The following is a 26,955-nucleotide window of genomic DNA, read 5'->3' as shown; positions in this document are numbered from 1 at the left end:
AAGTTAAGAGACATTGTTATCCGATCTGGCTCAAGTGTTTGACACTATAAGGAAGCATGACATGCGACTCAATCCCGCAAAATGCACCTTTGCAGTAGAAGCGGGCAAATTTTTAGGTTTCATGCTCACACAAAGAGGAATTGAAGAAAATCCGGATAAATACCAAGCCATACTCAACATGAAAATCCCAACCTGTGTCAAAGAAGTACAGCAACTCAACGGGAGATTGGCCGCCCTATCCAGGTTCTTAGCAGGATCAGCGATAAGATCTCTCCCCTTCTATGCTACTTTAAGAAAGGGAAAGCAGTTCGAATGGACAACAGAATGTGAACAAGCCTTCCAAGACTTCAAGGATTTCTTAGGACAGCCACCTATCCTATCTCGGCCACGAAAAGGAGAACCACTCATATTATATCTCGTAGTAGAAAGTCGGGCAATAGCCTCAGCACTAGTCAGAGAAGACGAAAGTGGGCAACAACCCGTCTACTTCATTAGTAAAGCGCTACAGGGATCCGAGTTGAACTACCAGAAAATAGAAAAGTTTGCCTATACTCTCGTTCTAACATCTCGACGACTTCGCCCGTACTTCCAGGCTCACACAATTAAGGTTCGAACTAACCAGCCCATAAAAGGAATATTGTAGAAAACAGATTTAGCAGGCAGAATTTTACAATGGGCAGTCGAGTTATCCGAGTTCGACCTCCAATATGAAGCTCGGACGGCCATCAAATCACAGTATCTGGCCAACTTCATCGCAGAATTCACAGATGCCCCAAAAATTCCCACAGAATGGAATCTCTATGTGGACGGTTCTTCAAATAAGACTGGAAGCGGCACAGGTGTGATAATAGAAAGCAACCAAGGAACCCAAGTTGAGCTCTCCCTTAAATTCGGGTTCCCGGCTTCAAATAATCAGGCGGAATATGAAGCATTATTAGCTGGTTTGAAGCTGGCTAAAGAGGTTGGAGCTCAAAAACTCAACATTTACAGCGATTCACAAGTAGTCACCTCACAGATAACAGGGAGCTACCAAGCCAAAGATCCCACCATGAAAAAGTATTTGGATAAAACCAAAGAACAGCTCAGACAACTCGAGGAATATAAGATCCGCCACATACCCGCGAACAAAATACCCGAGCTGACACACTCTCGAAACTAGCCAGCACCAAACCAGGAGGCAACAATAGAAGCCTCATCCAGGAAATGCTACAGAACCCGTCAATCTCGGAAGAGGAAAAAGTCCTAGCCGTAACAAGTCAGGACCAAGGATGGATGACCCCCATAATTAACTACCTCAAAACAGAAACACTCCCCACAGAAGAAAAGGAGGCAAAGAGGTTAAAAAGGGAGGCACAATACTACACTATCATAAACAACATCCTGTACAAAAGAGGGATCTCAATACCATTACTAAAATGTGTGCCGACCAATAATACAAAGGAAGTGCTAGAAGAAGTACACGACGGCATTTGCGGCAATCATCTCGGAGCACGAGCTCTCACCAAAAAAGTACTCCGGGTGGGATTTTATTGGCCAACTCTACAGAAAGAAGCTACAGAATTTGTAAAGACATTCCCACCATGTCAGAAACATGCCAACTTTCACGTCGCCCCGCCAGAAGAGCTCATCAGTGTAACTTCGCCTTGGCCGTTTGCAAAATTGGAACTTGATCTTCTCGGACCCTTCCCCCAGGGATCAGGACAAGTTAAATTCCTCATAGTAGGGGTAGACTATTTCACAAAGTGGATCGAGGCAGAGCCCCTAGCCAACGCCACTGCTCAAAGAAGCCGAAAATTCCTATATAGAAACATTGTCACAAGGTTTGGAGTTCCACACTCCATCACCACAGACAATGGCACTCAATTCACAGATGCAGGCTTCAGAAAGTTAGTAGCCGACTTAAACATAAAGCACCAGTACACCTCCGTGGAACATCCGCAAGCCAATGGACAGGCTGAAGCTGACAACAAAGTCATATTGGCCGGGTTAAAACAGAGATTACAAGACACAAAGAGAGCTTGGGTAGAAGAGCTTCCACAAGTTCTATGGGCGTATCGAACGACGCCACACTCCACCACAAAGGAATCTCCCTTCCGGTTAGCATACGGAATAGAGGCAATGATTCCAGTAGAGATTGAGGAAGGATCGCCTAGAGTGGTTCATTACAATGAGGGAGCGAATTCCCAACTTCAAAGGGAAGAGCTCGACCTACTACCTGAAATCCAAGAAAGAGCTCGAATCAGAGAAGAAGCACTAAAGCGTCGAATGGCTTCCAGATATAATCAAAGGGTAGTACCGAGAAGTTTCGCAGAAAATGATCTCATCCTAATCCGAAATGATATTGGAACAACTCGACCAGGAGAAGGAAAGTTGGCAGCAAGCTGGAAAGGACCCTACCGAGTCGTAGAAGTACTTGGGAAGGGCTACTACAGACTGTCCGAACTCGATGGATGAGAGCTTCCCAGATCATGGCACGCCTGCAACCTAAGAAGGTACTACAGCTAGAAAAAGTAAAGATCTCATTACTGGATGCACTCTTTTTCCTGAAAAGGTTTTTTAATGAGGCACCAAGTTGAGACTCAGACACTATCCGACTTAAAGGGATGAAAAATTCCCACATGTATATATTTGCACTTTCCTTTAAATAAAATATATTTTAGATATTCTACAAGTTTTCAAGACGCATTAATCTGAAGCATTCATCGTCCGATTATAAAGCAACAGATCGGCATAAAGTGAAAAGCAACTTCATTGTACGATCACGATAAAGACAATCGTCCGATAAAGGTGAAAACACGATTCACCTAAAAGACGATCTAAAGATAGCAACCACCTTCTACAAATCGGCAAAGATGAACATAGAATAATTTAAGAAGTTATCGAAAGTGATCCGAAAAAGAACCTGACGAGGTCTTATGGATTGCTAAATAATAACTTAAAGACTGGCCGACGTAAAGAAGTCGGACCAAGTCAACCCAAGTTACAAGTAAACCCTGGAAAGAGGTCTAGCCAACCCTATTAAAGAGGATTACTTTAACTTAGAAGGGCTCGACATAACAAAGTCAGCCCAAAATAAAAAAGTTATAAAAGTAATCCCTGAAAGAGACCTGACAAAGGTCCAAGAAAGAGGATTACAAAAATAACTTAGAAGAGGACGACGTAAAGAAGTCGGCCTCCTACAAAACAAGTTATAAAAGTAATCCCTGAAAGAGACCTGACAAAGGTCCAAGAAAGAGGATTACAAAAATAACTTAGAAGAGGACGACGTAAAGAAGTCGGCCTCCTACAAAACAAGTTATAAAAGTAATCTGTGAAAGAGACCTGACAAAGGTCCAAGAAAGAGGATTAAAAAAATAACTTAGAAGAGGACGACGTAAAGAAGTCGGCCTCCTACAAAACAAGTTATAAAAGTAATCCCTGAAAGAGACCTGACAAAGGTCCAAGAAAGAGGATTACAAAAATAACTTAGAAGAGGACGACGTAAAGAAGTCGGCCTCCTACAAAACAAGTTATAAAAGTAATCCCTAAAAGAGACCTGACAAAGGTCTAAGAAAGATGATTACAAAAATAACTTAGAAGAGAACGACGTAAAGAAGTCGGCCTCCTACAAAAACCAAGTTATAAAAGTAGTCCTTAAAAAGAGATTTGGCAAAGATTCAAAAAAGAGGATTACAAAAATAACTGGAAAGAGGACTAACATAAAGAAATCGGTTATGAAAGTGCTAAAGATACAAGCAAAAGTGAGAAAACCGAAAAACAAGTTGGACCCACACAGCCACAACCTCAAAGGATCCAAGCTACAAACAATAAGTACAAAGCAATCCAAAGAGGCCAAGCCACAAGTTAAATGCAAAAAAGCATGATATAATCTACAAAAGTTAGAAAACTTCAGAGGCCACCAAAATCTACCTCAAAAAGCTAGAAAGCTACCTTTGTTTTTCAAAATAAAAGTTGCTAGGCAAGCGACTAGAAAGTGTCAGCAGTTAACAAAACAATAGAGTTTAAAAGCCCACAAGCCGGGCCAGCTACACAAATGTTCAAAGAGAAATCAGCAAACATCGGGAGCCTTCTTGGCAGCATCATTAGGGGGAGAAGGAGGGCGAGTCTGAATAGGCACAGCATCCACAGTTCCATCCTCCTGGTTCATAATCTGGCAATCCGGATCGGCTACAACCGGAGGAGCTGAAGAAGTTGACACTTTGGCAGAAGATACAGGGGGAGGTTCAACATCATCATCCTTGTCATCAGGGACAATCTTGCCATCCCTGACAACGTTATCCAGGCTGAAGAGGGTAAAGTCGGCCTCGGGAGCAATAACCCGAACTTGTTCCTTCAGGTTCTCGTAAGCAGCAGTCACACTGCCAACGAGATGACCCTGAAGCTCAGAGTAATCTTCCCGGGCACTCTCCAGCTCCCCCCTCAGACGCATCACCTCTCGATAAGACGTAACGTAGCTATCCTTATGCATCAGTGCCGTGTCCTCGGCCAGCCGCACAGAAGCTGCCAAAGCAAGAGAATTCGCCTTCTCGTTCTCCAAATCCTTCTCCAACTTGGCAACCTTTACCTCAAGCTCCTCTTTAAAACCCTTCATCCGGTCGAACTCCTACTTCGCCTCCTCCATAAACTCTTTGGTGGCATGAAAAGGAATATTTTGAGCAGTTCGGTACAAAGCAGCCCCCATATACGCCATTTTTACACTGTTTCGGGCCATAAATTCCAGATGGTGAAGGATAGACACATTGTCCATAGGAAGAGCACCGTAGGGACCGATTTGCTGATCCACGAATTTGATCGCATTGAAGTCGGGAGCATCAAAGTTGAAAGGCTCAATCGTTTTTTGTTTCTTATTGGGAGGAACGCCAGAAGGAGCGGCAGAAGTTGGTGGAGGGTCAGCCAGACAAACTCGGGGAGTGGGGATCACCTTCCTCGCCCCAGAAGAACTCGGCATGGACGGCTTCACACGCACTTGGGAAGATCCCTCCCCGGCCGCCTTGGCCGAGATGTTTTTAGCAGCAGTCGCCTTCTGTGCTCTTTTAAAAGCCTTCATGGATTCATTATTCTTCATTGCCTCTGCAAATAAAACACAATAGTAAGAAATTAAGCTGCAAGTCGAAAAGACATTTACAAGCAATATAAACAGATAATAAAGGAAAAATCAGGAACGCAAAATACCCAGCTCGGTTTGAAGAAAAGAAGGATTGGTTAAAAATTTCTTTGTATCAAGATGGGGAGGTTGACCCCAGTGTTCTTCCAAGACGGTCACAAAAGCTCACTCAGTTTCATCCAACATCTCCTACGTGTATCTGGACACTCTCACATCTTTTTGCCATTCCAAGGGAAAGGCGGGCTCATCATTTTCATCCAGAAAAAAGGGCCGAGCTCCTTCAACAACTCGGACCTTAAAAAAGTAATTTTTAAAATCGTGAAACGATTCGTCAAACATGGAGAAGACCTTCTTCCCCTGGGAAGATTGAAAGGAGACCCAAGCTGCCTTCTTTTTTACTACTCCAGGCTTCGTCAAAACAAATAGATAGAAGAAGAGAGATTGCGAAGCAGGAATACCGAAACCATCACACAACAATTGAAAAATTTTCATGAAACCCCAGGAATTAGGGTGAAGTTGAGAGGGAGCAACATTACAGGACCATAACAGGTTGGTCTCAAATTCAGTAAAAGGGAGGGTGATACCCAGCTGACCAAAGAAGCATAAGCATAGAAATAAGGGCGATCTCTAACAACCCGAGTAGAGAAACAAACTCTCTCTTCAGAAGAGGGAGGGACAAGTTCATAATTCTTTTCATCACCTGCACTACTACAGACCCTATGAAACTGCCTAAGCTGCGCACAAAACTCAGAATCAACCAAAGAGACACACATAAGAACCATTGAGTCCACCCAATCGGCCATGCCCTCAGGAACCTGGGAAGACATCTCTACAACGTTATTGCGAGAAGACATGAGACCAACTAATCCTACAATAAGAAAAGAAGAATGGATTACTAAAAAGCATCTCGGACAAAGGGTGAAACAACTTGACTAATATGATACAGAAGAACAAAAAGGAAAGGAAAATCCCAAGACTCAAACCAAGGTCCTGGGGCATCCTTTGGAGGCAGTAACAAAGCATCGTTTCAGGAAAAAACTACCGCTTACATTCCAGCATCTCTCAAACAAGAATAGAAGACCTCAAACAGTGAGCATTTTCATAGGAGAAAGACAAAACGCAAAAAGCACAGAAAGTCATCAAAACCACTATCTTCCTACAGTCTATCAGTAAAGAACAAGCATGCATCCCCAAACATCGAAGCACGACAAGTAGAAAGCGTCAAAGATACTTCCTTTTTTAGGATCAAACAAAATTATCACTCAAAGCTTCGAAACCAAAAGCACTAACAATAGGCAGAAGCCCTAAAAACAGCAAGCAACAGGAAAAGCGAAAAATCATGCAAAGAGGCAAAGAAACTACAGAACACACCACGATCAGGCATAAGCAAAGGCAGAAAGATCCAACCTTTCTCCAGTCAAAATCAAAACTTTCTCAAAATAAATGGCGTAAAGGAAGGAAGGAAGAAGAACCAAACCTGGAAAATGGGAGAAAAGCTGCAAAAGAAAGCAGAAGAATGGAAGGCGAAATCCAGAATCACCCATCTTCCATGAAAACAGCAACAAAGCAAGCGTCGTAGGAAGGAGCTATGGACTCAAAGCCAGAAACATAAAGCGAGAGAGTAAAGGGAGAAGTTACGAAGAAAGAGTGAAGAAGAGAAACCGTTTCCTGAGTGTAAAGTTCAAAAATAAAGAAGTTAAGGGAAACGGGGCAATTAATGCCAAATTAATTGGGGCATTAAACCCTCGCACGTTCCCCATAACAAGGCGCTAAATACAAAAGCGCGCGCTTTTAGAGGAAAACGTTCTACATTCAAAAAGGTTCTACAAAAGAGGAAGTCGACAAAATGCTCGAGTTCGGCTTCACCCGAGAAGGATCGAAGTCCTAAAACCAAGACTCGACTTCCAAAAGAAAGACCGAGCTCGAGCAGGGGCACTGTTCATACCCTGGGTCGAGCTATCTGACCCGCGATGATCGGCGACAAAACGACCGACCTCTTCAGGTCAGACTATCCGACCTCTTCCCAAAAGAGCTTGGCCAAATCGACAGAAAAGCCCGAAAAATGGGCCCAACTCAAGGAATACGACCCAGATCCAAAGGCAGTCCAAGCCTATAGAGATAAGGGCGGTTCCATTGAAGATAAGCTGACCTCGCCAAAAGATAAGATAAGATAAGATAACTAACTTATCTTATCTAAAATGGTCACTCTACAACTACTATAAATACACTGGAGCACCCAGGTATAACTCATACTCTGATTCTACTAAAAACCTGCTTAATACCCGTGCTAACTTAAGCATTGGAGTCTCTTGCAGGTATCCCCCCCACCCTCCGGTGGCCAAGGATCAGCAGTGCAGCAAGTCCAACAAGTCGGGCACAACAGCTCCGGCCGCCACCAGCCAGCCGGACACGCCATCTCCGACCAGTACAGAAGATCTCATCCGAGATCAACCTCCAGTTTCAGGTAACCCCCAGAACAAATATGATGATATATTTATTGTTTAATGATAATTATTGATGAGTTATGTTTGTGGGTGTTGAGATTGGGAGGTGAATATTGATGATGATTATTTATATTGATGAATAATAAGAATTTTTGAGAATGTAAGGTGATGAGTTAATATAAAATATTTATGGTGGTTTGCAATGAAGGGTATTGATGATTATAATATTTGATGACATATATTGATAATGATTTTTTATTGTTGGTTATTGTGGTTGTTGAGGATTGTTGAGTAGTATTGGAATTGATGAGTTTTATGATGAATTTGAATTGATGAGTTTTATGATGGATTTGGTCAATGATGGATATGGTTTGATAATGGAAATTGATGAATGTGGTTGGTGGAAGCATGATTATAGTGTTATATATTTGATATCTGAGGTTGAGGATATTTAAGGGTGAGTTATGAGGTAACTTGGAGTTGGTATGGTTTTGGTTTGATTTTTGGTTGAAATATTTTGAAAATTGAGGTTTGGCAAAATTCTGCATAATCTCTTTTTTGGCAGCCGCTTCGGACGCTTTTTGGGAATGATCTAACCATTACAATTGTATGGGATTAATTTTTCTCGAATCTTTGGGATGTGTAGAAAAATCCTGAAAAATTTTGTTAAAGTTTAACGGTCGGATTAGAAGATATAAATTTTTGAAGTTTGTTACTTTGAAATTGATTTTCTGTTGCTACATAATCAAACCAACAACTTTCCAAGCCTATATCTCCCAATCCTGACCATAATTTTGAGTGGGACCAAAAGGACATTGATACTTGGACTGTTTCCTTGTTTGTGTCAAAATTTTAGACTATTATAAATTTTGTAAAAGGAGTTGTGCTCGATTTAGAAATAGAGCTCTTAGCTATTTTGACAGCAAAACTAGTTTTTGAAAGTAAACTTGTAATCAGTATAACTCTTTCTAGAAAAATGATCTATCTATGAGACGTTGACTGATTTAAATCCCTTTGAGTCTAGTTTATTTCTGGAAAATTTAAGATTCATAAAATGAAAATATGATTTTTGGTGGATTTTCTAAGAACAGGGTAGCTTGCTGTCTTGGTGCAGAGATTTCAAACTTAAAATCAGTTTTTGCAAGAGAAATAGTTTTTCTTTTTATTTTTATTCAACTAAACTATTTCAACTGAGTTTGAATCTATAGAATACTTCCGTTTTGAGTCTAGAGACGGAGAATTAGGCTTGTAAACTTCTGTGACACCTAATTTAAGACTCTTTGGATTGTTTCTGGGTATCAAAACATGGGAAATGTTCTAGTAGGTTTTATTTGGGTTTTATTATGAAAAGTTAGAAAATGGAGGCTTAGGTTTCTGGTGTATTGAGGATGAGTTTGGTTGAGGGAGAAGGAAGAGTAGTGAACTTGGTAAGTACTGACAGTGAAATTGAAAAAGTGACGGACTAATGAATTCGGAAAGGAATTAATAATTGATGATGGTTATTATGAGCTTGATGAGTATGGAAGGAAAGTGTGCAGGGCCTATATCCCTGGCGTAGCAGGTTTCTCTGCTGCATGAGTAGATGTCGTTGAAAGTGATTTGAGATGAGAAATGGTGATGTCTGGTGATGATTTGAGGATGAAGTTATTAGATTGTTGATAGTGAGCGGAGCCTTTATCTCCGACGTGGCAGATTGTTCTGCTGCATGACCAGTTGTTTTTGAAAGTGTGCGGGGTCTATATCTCCGGTGTAGCAGATGTTTCTGTCGCATGACTAGTAATGTTGAGAGTGTGCGGGGCCTATATCCCCAGCATGGCAGATTGTTCTGCTGCATGATTTGTTATGGTTATTTTCCTTCTCTACTGCATGAAGTGTGCGGTGCCTATATCCCTGGCGTAGTAGACTCCCTACTACATGAGTGTGCAGGGCACTATATCCCTGGCGTAGCAGAAGGGCTGCTGCATGAGTGTGCAGGGCACTATATCCCTGGCGTAGCTGAAGAGGCAACATCCGGGAGGATGTGTCGGGTTGGCATTTATGGACCGACAAGTGATATCACGAGCCAATAGGATAGACATTCATCATATGCATTTCGTATGTGCTTGTTTGCTTTGATTACTTGGATTTGACTAATTGTATAATATGCCTACTTGCTTCTTGAATTACTTGCTATATATGAATATTACCTATGTATTACTTGCTTGCATTAATTGTGTTTGTCTGGTGTTGAGGAGGTTAGGTAGGCGGTGGCGATGGGATCGCACGGAGGTTAGGGTGGTAAAGGCTATGGGATACAGCGGTGTGGTTAGTATTAGTTAGAATTTCTCTGAGTTTAGATAACCCGGTTTATGATTTAAGTTTTTTATCTATTTATTTTATTTCGTTAAGCTTAAATATCTGTATGTGATGTGAAGTTCTAGGATTGTCTTTGGCGTCCCGTAGCTTTACATCTTACATCATTGGACACTGTTACCATACTAAGAACCAGAACCTCCGGTTCTCATTCCATACTTTGTTGTTGTTTTTCAGATACAGGTTGTAATCTACTTCGGTGAGATTGCGGATATGGTGACAGAGCAGAGTATGGTTCGTTCCTTGTTTATTTCTGTTTTACTTTCGTCATAGTATTCTCTCACCTTTTTTATATTTATCTTTATGGCCTTAGAGGCTTATTTGAGAGATAGGTTGTATAAGTTGTTTTAATTCTAAAACTCTATATCTGTCTATTTGTAACTAGTTGGCTTAAACTCCGCAAGCTGTGGCTAGTTCTCTATGAATATTGTACTCTTATATATATATATATATATATATATATATATATATATATGTTCTATTCTTTTGCATTTCTACCTTGTGTCTTGTACGTTAGCTTCGTGTGAACGTTTTGCGCTTTTGTAATCGTGTTTTTGAGCTTAATCCTTCATCAAGCTTCTAGAATATATTATTTTCTTCTATATAAATATGTATAAGCTTTAGAGTTGTCGTAACCTCTGATTAACCACTGCTTTACGGCTAAAGGTAAGGCTTAGGGTAATTAGGGTGTTACATTTAGTGGTATCAGAGCGGTTCGTCCTTGTGAGCCTAAGGGATGGACCGATTGTGCTTCATTGCGTACTTTGGGTTGTCTTTTCTTTTCATGCTATTTAGGATATCTATGCATAGCATGCTTGTTTGTGAGTGCCTTTTTGGGATAATTGAAGCGCTAGACTTTTGATATTGAGACTGATCACCTTGATATCGACTATTTGGTGTGGAAAGGAAACACGAATGGCAACTCACGGATGAGGTCAATCACGTTAACGGAGAGGTAGTGAGGATGGCTAACCTATCTTATGCGTTACGAGCTCAACATGTTCCAGAAGACCAGTTCGTGGAGTTACGGCATATCGGCTGATGGGTGCGGCTTAACACTAGTGGCAACAGAAGTAACGATTGATGCTTTTGCGGGTTTTAATTAAGATTTTTGATTTCTAAACTGTATGGTTTAGATTCTTGTTGAAAAATTTTTAAAGCTTAGAATGATTTTGAAAATTTGGTTTGGAACTTGGCTTAAATGATTTAGTTTTGAAAGTAAGTCAGAATTTTTGATTTGATGATATGATTTAAAAGAAAAAGTGAGTTTTAAGATTTTCTTGATTTGTGATTTTGGTTTATAATTTATCTTATCAACAAGGGATTCAACTGAAATTAGGATTTAAGGATTTTAAATGAATTTAAGAAAATAATGCTTCCAAGTAATTAATTTAAGAGTAAATGATTTTTGAGTCTTTTGAAAAGGGTTTAATATTGATCTTGTTTTGAATGTTTTGGAAAATTGTTACAAAGATCGGTATTTGTTTTAAGGAAAATTTCGTATTCTTAATGATGATAATCAGAGTGACGCAGCGGAAAGCGAGAAGGGACATCGACACAGTAGGGCGCTTCGAGGAGGATATATCGTGTGATTCAATTTTCGAGGGCGAAAATATTTTTAAGGAGGGGATCGAGGATGTAAGAACCGGGGTTTTTCACGCAAAACTATTTTAAAAAAAATAATAATCTTAAGTGCCCGAGATGGATTCAAAATTTAGAAGTTTTATTTTGAAAATATAAATGTGAAATTCGATCTTAGTGAATTTTTCTGAGTTGGAAAATGTATCTTTTTCGAAAAGTTTTTGTAAAAATGCGTACTGGCACTTAAGCTGGCAGTACCGGCTCTAGTCGGTCCAGTACTGCGTGTTTTGGAAAAATAAGATTTTGAAAAATCATTTATCGTTTTGGAAAGGACAAAAATAATTTAGAATTGAAAATCGAGCATTAATCTTAAAGGTTTTGGCCCAAAGTGGGCCAAACGGGCTAAAAACGCTAACGGATTGGACGGGACCCAAGATCCAACATATATAAGCTCACTTAATGAGCTTTTCATCCCATTTCTTCCCCAAAAAAAGAGGGGCGCGGTTTTGAGAGAAGACAGGAAGAAGGGAGTGGTTACTATTCACCTCCACCTTACGGAAGCCATAACTTTTGATCCGGAGCTCTGATTGACGAGCCATTTGTGGCCACGCGAAGCTGTTGTCGAGCTCTACGTTTTTATCTAAGAAAATCTGGTAAGATCCCTCTCTTCACATCCCAGTTTTGTACCCTAGATTTCTGTATTTTTGAGGTTGTGGTTTTGAGTAGATTTTGTGGTTTTGTTTGTTTAGGTGACCTCTAGTAGCGGATAATTGTTGGATTTTACTCCTACTCTCATTGGATAAGGTAAGGTTCTACTAAATCTTTGTGTTAAGTTGTTTTGTGTATCTTAGGTTTTGATTTGGTATATATATATATATGATGTTAGATTGAGTTTTGGGTGTTTGTTGGAGTTGGTTGAGGCTTTGGATCAAGCTTGGTGGCTCCGTTTTGGTGTTTGGTGCATTTGGAAACCGGCCAAGGTATGATTTCGGTTTCCTTTATGTAATATGTAATGTTTCTGGACACTTAGGCTAGTTGACCCTAAGATAGGTTGAATGGTGTGATTGTATGGCTAATGGTTCATAAATGTATGCTTGATGATGATTTGGGTGTTGTATGAATGGATTTGAATATGATGATACATTTATTATTTGATGATGATTATTGATGAGTTATGTTGGTGGGTGTTGAGATTGGGAGGTGAATATTGATGATGATTATTTATATTGATGAATAATGAGAATTTTTGAGAATGTAAGGTGATGAGTTAATGTAAAATATTTATGGTGGTTTCGAATGAAGGGTATGGATGATTATAATATTTGATGACATATATTGATAATGATTTTTTATTGTTGGTTATTGTGGTTGTTGAGGATTGTTGAGTAGTATTGGAATTGATGAGTTTTATGATGGATTTGGTCAATGATGGATATGGTTTGATAATGGAAATTGGTGGAAGCATGATTATAGTGTTATATATTTGATATCTGAGGTTGAGGATATTGAAGGGTGAATTATGAGGTAACTTGGAGTTGGTATGGTTTTGGTTTGATTTTTGGTTGAAATATTTTGAAAGTTGAGCTTTGGCAAAATTCTGCATAATCTATTTTCTGGCAGCAGCTTCGGACGCTTTTTGGGAATGATCTAACCATCACGATTACATGGGATTAATTTTTCTCGAATCCTTGTGATGTGTAGAAAAATCCTGGAAAATTTTGTTAAATTTTAACTGTTGGATTAGGAGATATAAATTTTTGAAGTTTTTTACTTTAAAATTGATTTTCTGCTGCTACATAATCAAACCAACAACTTTCCAAGCCTATATCTCCTAATCCTGACCATAATTTTGAGTGGGAAAAAAAAGACATTGAGACTTGGACTGTTTTCTTGTTTGTGTCAAAATTTTATACTATTATAAATTTTGTAGAAGGAGTTGTGCTCGTTTTAAAAATAGAACTCTTAGCTATTTTGACAGCAAAACTAGTTTTTGAAAGTAAAATTGTAATCAGTATAACTCTTTCCAGAAAAATGATCTATCTATGAGACTTTGACTGATTTAAATCCCTTTGAGTCTAGTTTATTTCTGGAAAATTTAAGATTCATCAAATGAAAATATGATTTTTGGTGGATTTTCTAAGAACAGGGTAGCTTGATGTCTTGGTGCAGAGATTTCAAACTTAAAATCAGTTTTTGCAAGAGAAATAGTTTTCCTTTTTATTTTTATTCAACTAAACTATTTCAACTGGATTTGAATCTATAGAATACTTCCGTTTTGAGTCTAGAGACGGAGAATTAGGCTTGTGAACTTCTGCGACACCTAATTTAAGACTCTTTGGATTGTTTCTGGGTATCAAAACATGGGAAATGTTCTAGTAGGTTTTATTTGGGTTTTATTATGAAAAGTTAGAAAAAGGAGGCTTAGGTTTCTGGTGTATTGAGGATGAGTTTGGTTGAGGGAGAAGGAAGAGTAGTGAACTTGGTGAGTACTGACAGTGAAATTGAAAAAGTGACGGACTAATGAATTCGGAAAGGAATTAATAATTGATGATGGTTATTATGAGCTTGATGAGTATGGAAGGAAAGTGTGCAGGGCCTATATCCCTGGCGTAGCAGGTTTCTCTGCTGCATGAGTAGATGTCGTTGAAAGTGATTTGAGATGAGAAATGGTGATGTCTGGTGATGATTTGAGGATGAAGTTATTGGATTGTTGATAGTTTGCGGAGCCTATATCTCCGACGTGGTAGATTGTTCTGCTGCATGACCAGTTGTTGTTGAAAGTGTGCGGAGCCTATATCTCCGGCGTGGTAGATGTTTCTATCGCATGACTAGTAATGTTGAGAGTGTGCGGGCCTATATCCCCGGCGTGACAGATTATTCTGCTGCATGATTTGTTATGGTTATTTTCCTTCTCTGCTACATGAAGTGTGCGGAGCCTATATCCCTGGTGTAGTAGACTCCCTACTACATGAGTGTGTGATGAGCGGATAATTTATACGCTTTTTGGCATTAATTTTAGTATGTTTTTAGTAGGATCTAGTTACTTTTAGGGATGTTTTCATTAGTTTTTATGTTAAATTCACATTTCTGGACTTTACTATGAGTTTGTGTGTTTTTCTGTGATTTCAGGTATTTTCTGGCTGAAATTGAGGGACTTGAGCAGAAATCAGATTCAGAGGTTGAAGAAGGACTGCTGATGCTGTTGGATTCTGACCTCCCTGCACTCAAAGTAGATTTTCTGGAGCTACAGAACTCTGAATGGCGCGCTTCCAATTGCGTTGGAAAGTAGACATCCAGGGATTTCCAGCAATATATAATAGTCCATACTTTGGCCAAGAATAGATGACGTAAACTGGCGTTCAACGCCAGCCTTCTACCCAAATCTGGCGTCCAGCGCCAGAAAAGCATCCAAAGCCAGAGTTGAACGCCCAAACTGGCACAGAAACTGGCGTTCAACTCCACAAATGTCCTCTGCACGTGCTACACTTAAGCTCAGCCCAAACAGACACCAAGTGGGCCCCGGAAGTGGATTTATGCATCAATTACTTACTCATGTAAACCCTAGTGACTAGTTTATTATAAATAGGACCTTTTACTAGTCTTTTTTTGACCATCTTTGGTCTCAGTTTTAATTCATTGTTCATCTTAGGAGACTATTGATCACGTCTTAGGGGGCTGGGCATCTCGGCCATGCCTAGACCTTCACTTATGTATTTTCATACAGTAGAGTTTCTACACTCCATAGATTAAGGTGTGGAGCTCTGCTGTTCTTCAAAGATTAATGCAAAATACTACTGTTTTCTATTCAATTCTTCTTATTTCATTTCTAAGATATCCATTCGCACCCAAGAACGTGATGAAGGTGATGATTATCTGTGACGCTCATCACCATCTCCCCTACGAACACGTGTCTGACAAACACCTCCGTTCCATATGAAATAAAGCTAGAATGAATATCTCTTAGATCTCCTAACCAGAATCTTCGTGGCGTAAGCTAGAATGATGGCGGCATTCAAGAGAATCCGGAAGGTCTAAACCTTGTCTGTAGTATTCTGAGTAGGATTCAATGATTGAATGACTGTGACGAGCTTCAAACTCGCGATTGTTGGGCGTTAGTGACAGACGCAAAAGGAGGGTGAATCCTATTCCAGCATGATCGAGAACCGACAGATGAATAGCCGTGCCGTGACAGGGTGCGTGAGCATATTATTCACTGAGAGGAGGGGATGTAGCCACTGACAACGGTGATGCCCTTGCATAAAGCCAGCCATGGAAAGGAGTAAGACTGATTGGATGAAGATAGCAGGAAAGCAGAGGTTCAGAGGAACGAAAAGCATCTCCATTCGCTTATCTGAAATTCCTTCTTATGATTTACATAAGTATCTCTATCCCTATTTTATTATTCATTATTCGAAAACACCATTATCAATTTATATCTGCCTGACTGAGATTTACAAGGTGACCATAGCTTGCTTCATACCAACAATCTCCGTGGGATTCGACCCTTACTCACGTAAGGTATTACTTGGACGACCCAGTGCACTTGCTGGTTAGTTGTATCGAAGTTGTGACAATTATGAATTAAGATCAAAGCACCAAGCTTTGGAGCCATTACCAGGGATTGTTCGAGCCTGGACATCACAATTTCGTGCACCAAGTTTTTGGCGCCGTTGCCGGGGATTGTTCGAGTTTGGACAACTGACGGTTCATCTTGTTGCTCAGATTAGGTAATTTTCTTTTTGTTTTGTTTTCAAAAATTTTTCAAAAATCTTTCAAAATTTTCTCCTTTGTTTTCGAAAAAAAAAATTTAATTAAAAATGTTTTCAAAAATAAATTATTCTATGGCTTCAAAATTTTTAAGAATGAATTCTAGTGTTTCATGAAGCATGTTGAAACCTTGCTGGCTGTAAAGCCATGTCTAAATTCATTTGGACTGAGGCTTGCAATTTGTTATCAAGAGCAATTTAGTTGTTGCTCATCTACCTGCTGTTGATCCATGATCACCTGCTGAAGCTTGGCTGGCCATTGGCCATGTCTAGTGTTTTGGACTGGAGCTTTCTTTGAAAGCTTGGCTGGCTAGTGAGCCATGTCTAATTCCTGGACTGAAGCTTTAGACTAACATGGCAAGATTCCTGGAATTCATATTAAAAATTTTGGAATCCTTATTTTTCCTTTTAATTTTCGAAAAATATAAAATAAAAATCCAAAAAAATCTGAAAATCATAAAAGTCAAAAATATTTTCTGTTTCTTGTTTGAGTCTTGAGTCATATCATAAGTTTGGTGTCAATTGTATATGCATCTTGCATTTTTCGAAAATTTCATGCATTCATAGTGTTCTTCATGATCTTCAAGTTGTTCTTGGTAAGTCTTCTTGTTTGATCTTGATGATTTTTTGTTTTGTGTCTTTTCATGTTTATCATATGCATTCTTGAATTCTTAGTGTCTAAGCATTAAAGAATTCTAAGTTTGGTGTCTTACATGTTTTTCTTTGCATTAAAAATTTTTAAATTGTGTCTATGATGTTCATCTTGACATTCATAGTTTTCTTGGTGTTCATCTTGACATTCATAGCATTCTTGCATGCATTCATTGTTTTGATCTAAAAATTTCATGCATTGCATATTTTTCTTGTTATTCTCTCTCATCATAAAAATTCAAAAAAATATCTTTCCCTTTTTTTTCTCTCATCAAATTCAAAAATTTGGATTGACTTTTTCAAAAATTTTTAAAAATCAAGTTGTTGCCAATGAGTCAAATCAAATTTTCAATTTGAAAATCTTATCTTTTTCAAAATCTTTTTCAAAAATCAAATCTTTTTCAAAATTCTTAGTTATTTTCGAAAATTTCAAAAATATTTTTCAAAAATCTTTTTCTTATTTTTATACCAAATTTTCGAAAATCACATAATCAATTAATGTTTTGATTCAAAAATTTGAAGTTTGTTACTTGCTTGTTAAGAAAGATTCAAACTTTAAGTTCTAGAATCATATCTTGTAATTTCTTATGAATCAAGTCATTAATTGAGATTTTAAAAATCAAATCTTTTTCAAAAACTAATTTCTATCATATCTTTTCAAAAATATCTTCTTATAATATCTTTTCAAAATATCTTTTCTAACTTCCTAACTTCTTATCTTTTCAAAATTTGTTTCAACTAACTAACTAACTTTTTGTTTGTTTCTTAACTTTTTCAAAACCACCTAACTAACTCTCTCTCTCTAATTTTCGAAAATATCTCCCCTCTTTTTCAAAAATTTCTTTTTAATTAACTAATTATTTTTATTTTTTATTTTTAATTTCAAAAATTTTCGAAAAAAAAATACTAACAATTTTCAAAGACCATTTTCAAAAATCACTAACTCCTTTTCAAAAATTTTCGAAAATTCCCTCCCCCATCTCATTCTATTTATTCATTCATATCCTAACATCTCATCTCACATCTCTTCCATTAGTACAGTTGTGTTTCTTCCTTTACATCACATTCTTTATCTCCCCCTTTTCTTCCACTCACACAGGAATCCCTATACTGTGGTATAAAGGATCTCCATTATTATTATTATTATTATTATTCTGTGCCTTCTTCTTTGTCATATGAGCAGGAGCAAGGATAAGAACATTCTTGTGGAAGTAGATCCAGAACCTGAAAGGACTCTGAAGAGAAAATTAAGAGAAGCTAAAATACAACAATCCAGAGATAACCTTTCAGAAATTTTCGAACAGGAAAAGGAGATGGCAGCCGAAAATAATAATAATGTAAGGAAGATGCTTGGTGACTTTACTGCACCTAATTCCAATTTACATGGAAGAAGCATCTCCATTCCTGCCATTGGAGCAAACAATTTTGAGCTGAAACCTCAATTAGTTTCTCTGATGCAGCAGAACTGCAAGTTTCATGGACTTCCATCTGAAGATCCTTTTCAGTTCTTAACTGAATTCTTGCAGATATGTGATACTGTTAAGACTAATGGAGTAAATCCTGAAGTCTACAGGCTCATGCTTTTCCCTTTTGCTGTAAGAGACAGAGCTAGATTATGGTTGGATTCTCAACCCAAAGACAGCCTGAACTCTTGGGATAAGCTGGTCACGGCTTTCTTAGCCAAGTACTTTCCTCCTCAAAAGCTGAGCAAGCTTAGAGCTGATGTTCAAACCTTCAGACAGAAAGAAGGTGAATCTCTCTATGAAGCTTGGGAAAGATACAAACAGTTGACCAAAAAGTGTCCTTCTGACATGCTTTCAGAATGGACCATCCTGGATATATTCTATGATGGTCTGTCTGAGTTATCTAAGATGTCATTGGATACTTCTGCAGGTGGATCCATTCACCTAAAGAAAACGCCTGCAGAAGCTCAAGAACTCATTGACATGGTTGCTAATAACCAGTTCATGTACACTTCTGAAAGGAATCCTGTGAGTAATGGGATGCCTATGAAGAAGGGAGTTCTTGAGGTTGATACTCTGAATGCCATATTGGCTCAGAATAAAATATTGACTCAACAAGTCAATATGATCTCTCAGAGTCTGCATGGAATGCAAGCTGCATCCAACAGTACTCAAGAGGCTTCTCATGAAGAAGAAGCTTATGATCCTAAGAACCCTGCAATAGCAGAGGTAAATTACTTAGGTGAACCTTATGGAAACACCTATAACTCAACATGGAGAAATCATCCAAATTTCTCATGGAAGGATCAAAAGCCCCAACAAGGCTTTAATAATGGTGGAAGAAACAGGTTTAGCAATAGCAGACCTTTTCCATCATCCACTCAGCAACAGACAGAGAACTCTGAACAAAATGCTTCTAATTTAGCAAATCTAATCTCTGATCTATCTAAGGCCACTGTAAGTTTCATGAATGAAACAAGGTCTTCCATTAGAAATTTGGAAGCACAAGTGGGCCAGCTGAGTAAAAGGATCACTGAAATCCCTCCTAGTACTCTCCCAAGTAATACAGAAGAGAACCCAAAAGGAGAGTGCAAGGCCATTGACATAAGTGCCCTGGCCGAACCTGTGAGGAGAGGAGAGGACGTGAATCCCAAGGAGGAAGACCTCCCGGGACGTCCAGTGACCAATAAGGAGCTTCCCTCTGAGGAACCAAAGGACTCTGAGGCTCATCAAGAGACCATAGAGATTCCATTGAACCTCTTTATGCCCTTCATGAGCTCTGATGATTATTCCTCTTCTGAAGAGAATGAGGATGTTACTGAAGAGCAAACTGCCAAGTTTCTTGGTGCAATCATGAAGCTGAATGCCAAATTGTTTGGCATTGATGCTTGGGAAGTTGAACCTCCCTTGTTCATCAATGAACTAAGTGATCTGGATCAACTGACATTGCCTCAGAAGAGACAGGATCCTGGAAAGTTCATATTACCTTGTACCATAGGCACCATGATCTTTAAAGCTCTGTGTGACCTTGGTTCAGGTATAAACCTCATGCCCCTCTCTGTAATAGAGAAACTGGGAATCTATGGGGTGCAAGCTGCTAAAATCTCATTAGAGATGGTAGACAGCTCAAGAAAACAGGCTTATGGACAAGTAGAGGACGTGTTAGTAAAGGTTGAAGGCCTTTACATCCCTACTGATTTCATAGTCCTGGATACTGGAAAGGAAGAGGATGAATCCATCATCCTAGGAAGACCTTTCCTGGCCACAGCAAGAGCTGTGATTGATGTTGACAGAGGTGAAATATTCCTTCAATGGAATGATTACTCCCTTGTGTTTAAAACTCAAGGATCTCCCTCTGCAACCATGGAGAGGAAGCAGAAAAAGCTTCTCTCCAAGCAGAGTCAACCAGAGCCCCCACAGTCAAACTCTAAGTTTGGTGTTGGGAGGCCACAACCAAACTCTAAGTTTGGTGTTGAACTCCCATATCCAAACTCTAAGTTTGGTGTTGGAGAGTCTCAACAAAGCTCTGCACATCTGTGAGGCTCCATGAGAGCTCACTGTCAAGCTACTGACATTAAAGAAGCGCTTGTTGGACCCAATGTTTATCTAATTCTTATTTTTATTGTTTTTCATGTTTTATTAGGTTCATGATCATGTGGAGTCACAAAATAAATATAAAAATTGAAAACGGAATCAAAAACAGCAGAAGAAAAATCACACCCTGGAGGAGCATCTGTCTGGCGTTCAGCGCCAGAACAGAGCATGGTTCTGGCGCTGAACGCCCAAAATGGGCAGCTTCTGGGCGCTGAACGCCAGAACAGGCATGGTTCTGGCGTTCAACGCCAGAAATGGCACACAAATGGGCGTTGAACGCCCAAAATGGCCACCAACCTGGCGCTGAACGCCCAGAGTTGGGAACAAAGGCATTCTTACATGCCTAATGGGTGCAGGGATGTAAATGCCTTGACACCTCAGGATCTGTGGACCCCACAGGATCCACTCAGGATCTGTGGACCCCACAGGATCCCCACCTACCTCCACTCACTTCTTATCACCACTCACATCCATCAACTCTTCCCCATAAACCTACCTCATAAACTCCACCTACCTTCAAAATTCAAAACCAATTTCCCACCCAAACCCACCCATATGGCCGAACCTTAACCCCCCCTCCGTTCCCTATATAAAGACCTCCATTCTTCACCAAATTCACACAACACACCCCTCTACACTCTCCTTGGCCGAAACCACATCTCCCTCTCCCTCTCCATATTTCTTCTTCTTCTTCTTCTATTCTTTTGTCTATTGCTCGAGGGCGAGCAATATTCTAAGTTTGGTGTGGTAAAAGCATAGCTTTTTTGTTTTTCCATTACCATTGATGGCACCTAAGACCGGAGAATCCTCTAAAAGAGGGAAAGGGAAGATAAAAGCTTCCACATCCGAGTCATGGGAGATGGAAAGGTTCATCTCCAAAGCCCATCAAGACCACTTCTATGATGTTGTGGCCAAGAAGAAGGTGATCCCTGAGGTCCCTTTTAAACTCAAAAGAAATGAGTATCCGGAGATCCGACATGAAATTCAAAGAAGAGGTTGGGAAGTTCTAACAAATCCCATCCAACAAGTCGGCATCCTAATGGTTCAAGAGTTCTATGCCAATGCATGGATCACCAAGAACCATGATCAAAGTAAGAACCCGGATCCAAAGAACTATGTTACAATGGTTCGGGGGAAATACTTAGATTTTAGTCCGGAGAATGTGAGGTTGGCGTTCAACTTGCCATACATGGAAGAGAACGCACGCCCCTACACAAGGAGAGTCAACTTTGATCAAAGGTTGGACCAAGTCCTTATGGACATATGTGTAGAAGGAGCTCAATGGAAGATTGACTCCAAAGGCAAGCCGGTTCAACTAAGAAGATTGGACCTCAAGCCTATAGCTAGAGGATGGTTGGAGTTTATTCAATGCTCAATCATCCCCACTAGCAACCGGTCTGAAGTTACTATAGACCGGGCCATCATGATCCATAGCATCATGATTGGAGAAGAGGTGGAAGTTCATGAGATTATACCTCAAGAACTCTACAAGGTGGCTGACAAGTCCTCCACTATGGCAAGGTTAGCCTTCCCTCACCTCATTTGCCACCTATGCAATTCAGCTGGGATTGACATAGAGGGAGATATCCTCATTAAAGAGGACAAGCCCATCACTAAGAAAAAGATGGAGCAAGCAAGAGAGCCCACTCATGGAGCTCAAGAGGCGTATGAAGCTCATCACCATGAGATTCCGGAAATGCCTCAAATGCACTTTCCTCCACAAAACTATTGGGAGCACATCAACACCTCCCTAGAAGAATTGAGTTCCAATATGGGACAACTAAGGGTGGAACATCAAGAGCACTCCATCATGCTGCATGAAATAAGAGAAGATCAAAAAGCAATGAGGGAGGAGCAACAAAGACAAGGAAGAGACATAGAAGAGCTCAAGGACATCATTGGTTCCTCAAGAAGGAAACGCCACCATCACTAAGGTGGATTCATTCCTTGTTCTTCTTTCTTCTGTTTTTTTCGTTTTCTATGTTATGTGCTTATCTATGTTTGTGTCTTCATTACATGATCATTAGTAGTTAGTAACTATGTCTTAAAGTTATGAATGTCCTATGAATCCATCACCTCTCTTAAATGAAAAATGTTTTAATTCAAAAGAACAAGAAGTACATGAGTTTTGAATTTATCCTTGAACTTAGCTTAATTATATTGATGTGGTGACAATGCTTCTTGTTTTCTGAATGTATGCTTGAATAGTGCATATGTCTTTTGAAGTTGTTGTTTAAGAATGTTAAATATGTTGGCTCTTGAAAGAATGATGACTAGGAGACATGTTATTTGATAATCTGAAAAATCATAAAAATGATTCTTGAAGCAAGAAAAAGCAGCAAAGAACAAAGCTTGCAGAAAAAAAAAAAAAAGAAGAGGCGAAAAAAAAATAGAAAAAAAAATATAGAAAGAAAAAGAAAAAGCAAGCAGAAAAAGCCAATAACCCTTAAAACCAAAAGGCAAGGGCAAATAAAAAGGATCCCAAGGCTTTGAGCATCAGTGGATAGGAGGGCCTAAAGGAATAAAATCCTGGTCTAAGCGGCTAAACCAAGCTGTCCCTAACCATGTGCTTGTGGCGTGTAGGTGTCAAGTGAAAACTTGAGACTGAGCGGTTAAAGTCAAGGTCCAAAGCAAACAAAGAGTGTGCTTAAGAACCCTAGACACCTCTAATTAGGGACTTTAGCAAAGCTGAGTCACAATCTGAAAAGGTTCACCCAATTATGTGTCTGTGGCATTTATGTATCCGGTAGTAATACTGGAAAACAAAGTGCTTAGGGCCACGGCCAAGACTCATAAAGAAGCTGTGTTCAATAATCATCATACTGAACTAGGAGAATCAATAACACTATTCGAAATCTGAAGTTCCTATAGATGCCAATCATTCTGAACCTCAATGGATAAAGTGAGATGCCAAAACTATTCAAGAGGCAAAAAGCTATAAGTCCCGCTCATATGATTGAAGCTATGTTTCATTGATAGTTTGGAATTTATAGTATATTCTCTTCTTTTTATCCTACTTGATTTTCAGTTGCTTGGGGACAAGCAACAATTTAAGTTTGGTGTTGTGATGAGCGGATAATTTATACGCTTTTTGGCATTAATTTTAGTATGTTTTTAGTAGGATCTAGTTACTTTTAGGGATGTTTTCATTAGTTTTTATGTTAAATTCACATTTCTGGACTTTACTATGAGTTTGTGTGTTTTTCTGTGATTTCAGGTATTTTCTGGCTGAAATTGAGGGACTTGAGCAGAAATCAGATTCAGAGGTTGAAGAAGGACTGCTGATGCTGTTGGATTCTGACCTCCCTGCACTCAAAGTAGATTTTCTGGAGCTACAGAACTCGGAATGGCGCGCTTCTAATTGCGTTGGAAAGTAGACATCCAGGGCTTTCCAGCAATATATAATAGTCCATACTTTGGCCAAGAATAGATGACGTAAACTGGTGTTCAACGCCAGCCTTCTACCCAAATCTGGCGTCAAGCGCCAGAAAAGGATCCAAAGCCAGAGTTGAACGCCCAAACTGGCACAGAAACTGGCGTTCAACTCCACAAATGGCCTCTGCACGTGCTACACTTAAGCTCAGCCCAAACACACACCAAGTGGGCCGCGGAAGTGGATTTATGCATCAATTACTTACTCATGTAAACCCTAGTGACTAGTTTATTATAAATAGGACCTTTTACTAGTCTTTTTTTGACCATCTTTGGTCTCAGTTTTAATTCATTGTTCATCTTAGGAGACTATTGATCACGTCTTAGGGGGCTGGCCATCTCGGCCATGCCTAGACCTTCACTTATGTATTTTCATACGTAGAGTTTCTACACTCCATAGATTAAAGTGTGGAGCTCTGCTGTTCTTCAAAGATTAATGCAAAGTACTACTGTTTTCTATTCAATTCTTCTTATTTCGTTTCTAAGATATCCATTCACACCCAAGAACGTGATGAAGGTGATGATTATGTGTGACGCTCATCACCATCTCCCCTACGAACACGTGTCTGACAAACACCTCCGTTCCATATGAAATAAAGCTAGAATGAATATCTCTTAGATCTCCTAACCAGAATCTTCGTGGCGTAAGCTAGAATGATGGCGGCATTCAAGAGAATCCGGAAGGTATAAACCTTGTCTGTGGTATTCTGAGTAGGATTCAATGGTTGAATGACTGTGACGAGCTTCAAACTCGCGATTGTTGGGCGTTAGTGACAGACGCAAAAGGAGGGTGAATCCTATTCCAGCATGATCGAAAACCGACAGATGAATAGCCGTGCCGTGACAGGGTGCGTGAGCATATTATTCACTGAGAGGAGGGGATGTAGCCACTGACAACGGTGATGCCCTTGCATAAAGCCAGCCATGGAAAGGAGTAAGACTGATTGGATGAAGATAGCAGGAAAGCAGAGGTTCAGAGGAACGAAAAGCCTCTCCATTCGCTTATCTGAAATTCCTTCCTATGATTTACATAAGTATCTCTATCCCTATTTTATTATTCATTATTCGAAAACACCATTATCAATTTATATCTGCCTGACTGAGATTTACAAGGTGACCATAGCTTGCTTCATACCAACAATCTCCGTGGGATTCGACCCTTACTCACGTAAGGTATTACTTGGACGACCCAGTGCACTTGCTGGTTAGTTGTATCGAAGTTGTGACAATTATGAATTAAGATCAAAGCACCAAGCTTTGGAGCCATTACCAGGGATTGTTCGAGCCTGGACATCACAATTTCGTGCACCAGTGTGCAGGGCACTATATCCCTGGCGTAGCAGAAGAGCTGCTGCATGAGTGTGCAGGGCACTATATCCCTGGCGTAGCAGAAGAGTTGCTGCATGAGTGTACAGGACACTATATCCCTGGCATGGCAGAAAAGGCTACATCCGGGAGGATGTATCGGGTTAGCATTTATGGACCGACAGGTGATATCACGAGCCAATAGGATAGACATTCATCATATGCATTTCGTATGTGCTTGTTTGCTTTGATTACTTGGGTTTGACTAATTGTATAATATGCCTACTTACTTCTTGAATTACTTGTTATATATGAATATTACCTATGTATTACTTGCTTGCATTAATTGTGTTTGTCTGGTGTTGAGGAGGTTAGGTAGGCGGTGGCGATGGGATCGCACGAAGGTTAGGGTGGTGAAGGCTGTGGGATACAGCGGTGTGATTAGTATTAGTTAGAATTTTCCTAAGTTTAGATAACCTGGTTTATGGTTTAAGTTTCTTATCTATTTATTTTATTTCGTTAAGCTTGAATATCTGTATGTGATGTGAAGTTCTAGGATTGTTTTTGATGTCCCGGAGCCTTACATCTTACATCATTGGGCACTGTTACCATACTGAGAACCAGAACCTCCGGTTCTCATTCCATACTTTGTTGTTGTTTTTCAGATACAGGTTGTAATCTACTTCGGTGAGATTGCGGATATGGTGACAGAGCGGAGTATGGTTCGTTCCTTGTTTATTTCTGTTTTACTTTCGTCATAGTATTCTCTCACCTTTTGTATATTTATCTTTATGGCCTTAGAGGCTTATTTGAGAGATAGGTTGTATAAGCTGTTTTAATTCTAAAACTCTGTATCTGTCTATTTGTAACTAGTCGGCTTAAACTCCGTAAGCTGCGGCTAGTTCTCTGTGAATATTGTACTCTTGTATATATATATATATATGTTCTATTCTTTTGCATTTCTACCTTGTGTCTTGTACGTTAGCTTCGTGTGAACATTTCGCGCTTTTGTAATCCTATTTTTGAGCTTAATCCTTCATCAGCCTTCTAGAATATATTATTTCCTTCTATATAAATATGTATAAGCCTTAGAGTTGTCGTAACCTCTGATTAACCTCTGATTTACGGCTAAAGGTAAGGCTTAGGGTAATTAGGGTGTTACAATTAGGACATAAAGATGATTTAGACTTGGAAGCTAAGTCATTTTGGGCCTAAAAGCAATTGAGATAGAGTAAAAAATTGGAAGCATGAGAGTGTTCTCATGCATTGATGCAGGAAGTAGAATTAAAAAGAAAAAGGAGACTTGAAACGTGGAAGTGGAAGTAGTGAAAGGGTGAAACGTGGAAGTGGAAGTGAAAGTGAAAGGATGAAACTGAAACTAATTCATTGAAATTGTAACTATAGTATTGAATAATAAAGTAATACAATATATATATATATATATATATATATATATATATATATATATATATATATATATATATATTACCAATAGAAACTAATTAATCCCTTATATTCGTTCATAGCCCCCTCAAACTTAGTAGTGGGTTGAAGAACCACTCTAAGTTTGTCTCGAAATTTGTGAAATAGAGACGATGAGAGGGGTTTGGTGAAAATATCCCCAATCTGATCTATAGAGGCTATATGGATGACATAGAGTTGTTTTTGATTCACCATCTCTCTTAGGCAGTGAAGGTCGATTTCCATGTGTTTGCACCTAGTATGAAGGACCAGGTTAGCCGCTAATGAGCAAGCACTTTGAT

At 39.4% G+C, this 26,955-nt stretch overlaps 1 non-coding gene across 1 annotated transcript; it reads right to left on the bottom strand.

Moving 5' to 3' along the window:
- Nucleotides 1–18,607: 18,607 nt before the first annotated feature.
- Nucleotides 18,608–18,715, bottom strand: LOC148576204 (small nucleolar RNA R71). The gene has a single exon (XR_015904150.1). It is a non-coding gene; the product is annotated as a small nucleolar RNA R71 (small nucleolar RNA).
- Nucleotides 18,716–26,955: the final 8,240 nt, after the last annotated feature.

Source organism: Arachis ipaensis, chromosome B1 (assembly GCF_059453495.1).
Source record: "Arachis ipaensis isolate K30076 ecotype BB chromosome B1, ASM5945349v1, whole genome shotgun sequence".
Classification (NCBI taxonomy): domain Eukaryota; kingdom Viridiplantae; phylum Streptophyta; class Magnoliopsida; order Fabales; family Fabaceae; genus Arachis; species Arachis ipaensis.
The sequence above is the reverse complement of the archived record's forward strand: the minus strand, read 5'-3'. Positions and strand labels throughout refer to the sequence as shown.